This window comes from Oncorhynchus kisutch, linkage group LG25, assembly GCF_002021735.2.
Source record: "Oncorhynchus kisutch isolate 150728-3 linkage group LG25, Okis_V2, whole genome shotgun sequence".
NCBI lineage: Eukaryota > Metazoa > Chordata > Actinopteri > Salmoniformes > Salmonidae > Oncorhynchus > Oncorhynchus kisutch.
The window spans coordinates 8,992,856-9,000,268 of NC_034198.2; the positions used below are offsets into that span (position 1 = coordinate 8,992,856).

The window sequence follows — 7,413 nt, forward strand, 5'->3', positions numbered from 1 at the left end:
TGTATGTCTATGTTTGCCTAGATTGGTTCTCAATTAGAGACAGCTATTTATCGTTGTCTCTGATTGGGAACCATATTTAGGCAGCCATCTTCTTTGGGTATTTCGTGGGTTATTGTCTATGGTTAGTTGCATGTGTCAGCACTACATTTAGTGTCACGTTCGTTTTGTAGTTTGTTTAAGTGTTTCTTCGTCTTCATTAAAATAAGATGTATTCATCTCACGCTGCGCCTTGGTCTCATCCATTCAACAAACGTGACAAGATCAATTAACATGTCAGCTAAATAATATTGTAGGAATGCTAATCGTATCTGTTTCTAACTATACTGAACAAAAATATAACGCATGTTTATGTTCTATATGCACAACAATCGTATTTCTCTCAAATTTTGTGCAAAAATTAGTTTACATCCCTGTTAGTGAGCATTTCTCCTTGCCAAGATAATTCATCCACCTAACAGGTGTGGCATATCATGAAGCTGATTAAACAGCATGATCAATATACAGGTGCACCTTGTGCTGGGGACCACAGGCCCCTCGCAGATTGTCACACAACACAGATGCCTTCAGTTTTGAGGGAGCGTGCAATTGGCATGCTGACTGCAGGAATGTCCACCAGAGCTTTTGCCAGATAATTGAATGTTCATTTCTCTACCATAAAGTATTTTTAGAGAATTTGGCAGTACGGCCAACCAGCCTCACAACCATAGACCACGTGTAACCACGCCATCCCAGGACCTACACACCCAGCTTCTTCACATGCGGGATCGTCTGACACCAGCCACCCGGTAAGCTGATGAAATTGTGGATTTGCACAACCAAAGAATTTCTGAACAAATTGTCAGAAACCGTCTCAGGGAAGCTCATCTGCATGCTCATCGTCCTCACCAGTGTCTTGACCTGACTTTAGTTTGGCGAAACCGACCTCAGTGGGCGAAAGCTCATCTTCGATGGCCACTGGCATGCTGGAGAAGTGTGCCCTTCACGGATGAATCCCGGTTTCAACTCTACCAGGCAGATGGCAGACTGCGTGTATGGCGTTGTGTGGATGAGCGGTTTGCTGATGTCAACGTTGTGAACAAAGTGCCCCGTGGTGGCGGTGGGGTTATGGTATGGGCAGGCATAAGCTAAGGACAACGAACACGATTGCATTTTAACAATGGCAATTTGAATGCACAGAGATACCGTGATGAGAACGTGAGGCCCATTGCCGTTCATGTTTCAGCATGACAGTGCAAGGCCCCATGTCGAAAGGAACTATACACAATTCCTGGAAGCTAAACATTTCCCAGTTCGTCCATGGCCTGCATACTCACCAAACCTATTGAGCATGTTTGTGATGTTCCGAATCAACGTGTTCGACAGTGTATTCCAGTTCTCGCCAATATCCACAACTTTGCACAGCCATTGAAGAGAAGTGGAAATACATTCCACAGGGCTCAATCAACAGCCTGATCAACTCTATGCGAATGAGATGTGTTGCGCTGCATGGTGGTCACCAGATACTGACTGGTTTTCTGATCCACAGCCCTACCTATTTTTTAAGGTATCTGTGACCAACAGATACATATCTGTATTCCCAGTCATGTGAAATCCATAGATTAGGGCCTAATGAATTCATTTAAATTGACTGATTTCCTTATATGAACGAACTGTAAGTCAGTAAAATATTTGAAATTGTTCATGTTGTGTTTATATTTTTGTTCCGTGTACATAAAGAATTTCAGAATAATAAACGTTATGTTAACATTATTGAAGTGACCAGGGTTCAATGACTCTATATATATGGGGCAGCAGTCTGGAAGACGCAGGGTAGAGTACCTGTTGGTAGTCGTCTATTGACTTTGTAAGGTGCAGGGCAGGGTACCGGGCTGAGGCCGTCTAGTGATGAATGTTCAACACACTGAAGCCTAGAGATAGAAGCCGTTTTCAGTCTCTCCTTCCCAGCTTTAATGCACCTCTAGTGTTCCCTTGTTAGATGGTAGCAGGGTGAATAAGCCAGTAACCATCCAATGCATGTAAAATATATTCAAATTAGGTATTCATACTTTTTTATATTACTCCAATATTGTGAACTGTATATCATGTTATACAGTATGTCTTGTTAGGATTAAACAGTAGTTGTTTTATGAAGACAATAGCAGGCTGAACATCCACATTTTAACGGATGAACATTTCTCTTAAAAAAATTATCCATCTGTTTATTGCTCACATGCCAGAGCTCACATGGATAGCTCGTAGCACTGTCTTGCTTATGCAAATATGTTTTGCCTGGAAATCTATTTGGAGTTGCTCGAAGGAATCCAGAACGGGCCTCCTTCTGTCTCCCCCACCGGCTCTGCGGTCCTCCATTGCGAGCGTCTATCTCCTCTCGTGTGGAAGCGATTTCACCAGCTCACACACGCAGGGACGGGCAGCGAGCCGCACGCACCACACTGCGCCGCCTCAGACGGCCCCACCATGGGCGATTATGCAGATCTCACATGCCGCCGCTGCTGGCTCTGCGAGCATGACAAGGCGGCCCACAACTGTTTGCTCAGTTGTATATTACAAGCTATGGACCCTATTCAGAGGACAGAGAGTAAATCATTATATGCCTACTTTTTCACTAGAGTTGGCCATTAAAAGGTGAAAAAGGCTCTACAAGCAATGTTTAGGGGTTGTAGATTAACTTTTAGGTCAAATGTTAAATGTATTGTAATATTGCTTAGAAAATGAGGGGGGGGTCAAAACATATGTGACTCATTTTTAACATCAATTTGTTCATTATTTGTTCATTATTTTTCCATTTGTTTTATTATATTGTACATAATCCTATAAAATAATGTTTGAAACAAATATGATGATGGTTGATTGTGTATAAAGGGTTTTAATTTGTATTTTGGGCACTAAAGTATATTCTTATTATTGAATAGGTGAAAAACAGTGCCTAGATATCGAACAAAAAAACTAAAGGTTGACATTTAACATGCCATAAACCTTTAGTTCAGTCGAAAGTAGGCTAATGAAATATCATTATTTGTTCAGAAATACTCCGAAAATATTCTTAATCACTAATCTCTACTCCAATATGGGATGTATTTATATTTAATTCATAGTGCATCTGATCTAAAAAATATCAAATAAAATACTTTACTTAAAAGTTAACCTTCCATAAGTCAAAGTAAAGACAATATGGTGATATGGGGGGTTATGAGTAGGGGGTGTAGTGTTATGGGGGTCTGTGTGTGTGTGTGTGTGTGTGTGTGTGTGTGTGTGTGTGTGTGTGTGTGTGTGTGTGTGTGTGTGTGTGTGTGTGTGTGTGTGTGTGTGTGTGTGTGTGTGTGTGTGTGTGTGTGTCTAAGAGACATCTGCAGGTTTGACAATAATGGGAATAAAAAGGGAAGAATGATGAAAGAAGGCTTCAGAACAGGAACTGATCACAAAGTCCATAACTGCGTGTGTGTGTGTGTGTGTGTGTGTGTGTGTGTGTGTGTGTGTGTGTGTGTGTGTGTGTGTGTGTGTGTGTGTGTGTGTGTGTGTGTGTGTGTGTGTGTGTGTGTGTGTGTGTGTGTGTGTGTGTGTGTGTGTGTGTGTGTGTAGGCTGGGAGGCAGCTAGCACTCCTCTTGGGCAGGGATGCGATTGGAGAGAAAGGAGGAGCGGAGAAAGAGAGCCATGTGCTTGGAACCAGAGGGCTGAGGAGCCTGCCTGGGCAGATGGTCCACAAAGGTGTTACCACACAGTGAGTGGGCAGTGCGATTGATGCATTGCAACATTCAAGAAGGTGGAACATTTGGCTGCTGACCCGCAGTCAGAACTCATTTGCCTTCCCTCCCAACTCATTTAGCTGCTGCTGCAGGAGATTGGGTCCGAATAAGCACACACACACATTCGGAACGCTGCACTTTCCCACCCTCTGGGGAACCTATGCTGTGTGTTCACTGAAAACTTCTTCCTCTCTAAGGAGGTGGAGGGGAGGAGGTAGAACATGTTCATAGTGAACAACAAGCATACTACTACAGTACATGGTGGCTACTAAGTCTGCACGGGGACTTATTACTATTATTATACCTTTATTTCAACAAGAAAAATGTGTAAAAATAAAAAAACTCAAATAAAGTTCTGTATTTGATAGCGACTAGGCTACTTCTTCCTCGGTGATTTGGCTGGTGGCTTGCTGGCCTTATATATATTTTCTTAACTTTTAAGTTTCATGCTAACAGTATGATAGTTGTAAATGTATACAGTACCAGTTTAAAAATGTGGACTTTTTAGACTGAGACTCTTTTACAGCTGGGCCCTGCGTATACATGCTTACACATACAGTTTAGGTACAATGATTAAAAAACTAAACTAAACAAGACAAACAAAACCATCACAGATAACACAAAAAATAGAGCAACAGATTACATTTACACATAGGTTATTCCAGGACTATACCCTTATTGTCACAGTGAACAAAAGTCTATACTGTTTCTGTGGTGTTGTTCCTTTTAGAGTTAGAACATCATTCACAACATATAGGCTAATAAACATGTACACAACATATAGTCTAATAAACATGTACACAACATATAGGCTAATAAACATGTACACAACATATAGTCTAATAAACATGTACACAACATATAGGCTAATAAACATGTACACAACATATAGTCTAATAAACATGTACACAACATATAGGCTAATAAAAATGTACACAACATATAGTCTAATAAACATGTACACAACATATAGGCTAATAAACATGTACACAACATATAGTCTAATAAAAATGTACACAACATATAGTCTAATAAACATGTACACAACATATAGTCTAATAAACATGTACACAACATATAGGCTAATAAAAATGTACACAACATATAGGCTAATAAAAATGTACACAACATATAGTCTAATAAACATGTAAAGGCAATTTCATTTTAGAACAACAAAAGAATTAAAAGAATACAAGTTAAAACAATGGAATAAAATATAACAACAATATTTAATATTGTGAAGGTCTCACCAGCATAATAGGTAGGCTATAATACAAATAGGATGCTCAAAAAGTTTAACTACCTATTTTCTCTTAAATAACACATACTTTAGTTATGCACATGCCAGGATTTAATTTCAGACCCAAAAGCATTCTTACATCAGTTTAAACATAGACAATTTATGAGAGAGTGTGCTAACCAAAGGCAACATTATGGCAATGGTTTGTCTCAAAGCACAGTTAAATTATTAAGTATAAAAAATAATGAATCATTAGTGGGATCAAAGGCAATTGAAATCTTGAGCATAAGAATGCCACACCATTCGTATGTTTGTGTGAGGGGACACACACAAACAAACTCTAACACACATTTTTTAGTTGTAATGTTTGAATAATTTTTGTTGTTGTATTGTTTGTAATATCATTGTATTATACATTTGTGTGACTGTCCTTGTGTATCAGTGTATCAATGTTTTGTTACTTGTCATGTTGTGTTTTTTTGTGGACCCCAGGAAGAGTAGCTACTGCCTTTGCAAAAGCTAATGGGGATCCAAATAAACAAATGAAATAGTCTTATTAATTAATTAAATTTCATTTGATTTGATTTATTCGTCGCTCACTGAATAAAAACTCTAGCATATACTGCCACCTTGTGGTTAAATTCGGTACATCAACAATACATTCCATTGAAATTAGTACTCATCAGCCACGTGAGAAATGTATAAAAGGCCACATAAAAAATGTAATCATGCTGAGAGCAAAAAATGCATTAGCTCTGTAACTAAACACCAGCTTAATTTTAATACTTGTACTGAATATTTGTGATAATTCGCAGGTTGCAAAAGGCGACTAATAAACTTCCACTGTGAAATATGTGTCAACATTTTGGCATCTTGTTTCATAAATTAACATCTTGAATGCAATGCTTATAAAATATGGTTAATCTCACCATCCATGCAGCAGGTGAGTGGACATACTGTATCTACAGTATCCTATAAATAGTGGATGTCTAAAGAAGAATTGTGTTGAAAGAGGATAGTGCTATACATGGTGTTTACATGGTACCTGTCTGGTGAAGGATCTGGTTTTGACCTGCATTAGACTATTTAATGATCACAAAATGCAAGTCATATTTTCCTATGAACCACTGATATTTTGTGTTTGAGCATAATTCATTGACTACATAAAGTGTGAACGTGACTAAACCTAGGACACCAAACTAAACAAAAAGGTCAGTAGCAGTCCAGCACAGACACACAAATGTATCACATCCGCATTTGTTTGTGATTCCACTCCGAGTCAATCATCATCCACCACAATCACATTCACGTTCAGCTGGTACTCAATGGTGGCCCATCAAAGATGTTTCTCTTGGTGAGCTTATGTCCATAATGCAGGGCTTGGATTTGGCTCCTCGGTAAGACATAGTCCCACATGTTGAGGTCGGTCACCTCCCCCACAAAGCTCTGCAAAGCCTCCAGGTCTCCAAGGTGTTTGTCTGCTCTTGCCCCAAGAGGACGGTCCCCTTGGGCCGGATAGTGTGGCCCGGCTTGTACAGCTGGTAGGTGCTGCGGCGGCCGTCCACCCAGAAGGCAGCCAGCCCAGTACGGGACTCCCAGGTGAGGCAGAGACTTGTTTTGAAGGTGGTGATGGGCGGCAGGTGGAAGAAAGCGCTATTGCCGCTCAGGTAGAAGGCGATGCGGCCATCTTTCTTGTGCCACACGTTGAGCTCGTCGTAGTCGGTGGTGCGGTAGGCAAACAGGATGATCTGCCACTCGACTTCCAGCTCAGTGGCCACACGCATGCACAGAGTGAACGTGCGCAGGCCCATTTCCTTCTGGGGGATGAGCACCATGAAGCTGAAGTCTGTCTCATACGAAAAGACCAGTACCTTCCTGCCCAGGTCAGCTGTAAACAATACCACAAACAAAATCATCAACAATAACATCATCAACTTAGAGCAGTCACTGGTGAAGATGACAACAGTATTGTAGCAAATTAACTGACTGGAACTTGAACCTGGGTTCCTCTTCTGACTGTCAGTCCAACACCTTAACCATTAGGAGGTCCAGACCCCTTGACGGTCATTACGTTGTACTACGGTCACAACAGTATAAAAACAGCTTTACATGAGCTCACTTGAGGAGGTATGCACACGTAATGCTTTGAAAGTATTATGATATGAGCTATTGGATCTACTATTTGGGATTTTACCAAGAACAATTGTATGACATTATTTTCTGTATCTTCTATAAAATAGTTATGTGATACAAAGAAATAATCATAGCTAGTATAATCCAAAATTATTCCTCTATTTTCCATAGCCTACCAACCAAAACATACCTTCATTGGCTAAGGTGACACTGACGATACCCAGTAAGACTACGGCACTGCAGCTATCTTTTCACTTGAGAAAATCTACCACAGAAAACACATATCATAATGGCAA

General features: G+C 40.2%; 1 pseudogene; it reads right to left on the reverse strand.

Moving 5' to 3' along the window:
* Nucleotides 1-6,263: 6,263 nt before the first annotated feature.
* LOC109870577 (pentraxin fusion protein-like) lies at nucleotides 6,264-6,915 on the reverse strand (annotated as a pseudogene).
* Between the last annotated feature and the right edge of the window lie 498 nt (nucleotides 6,916-7,413).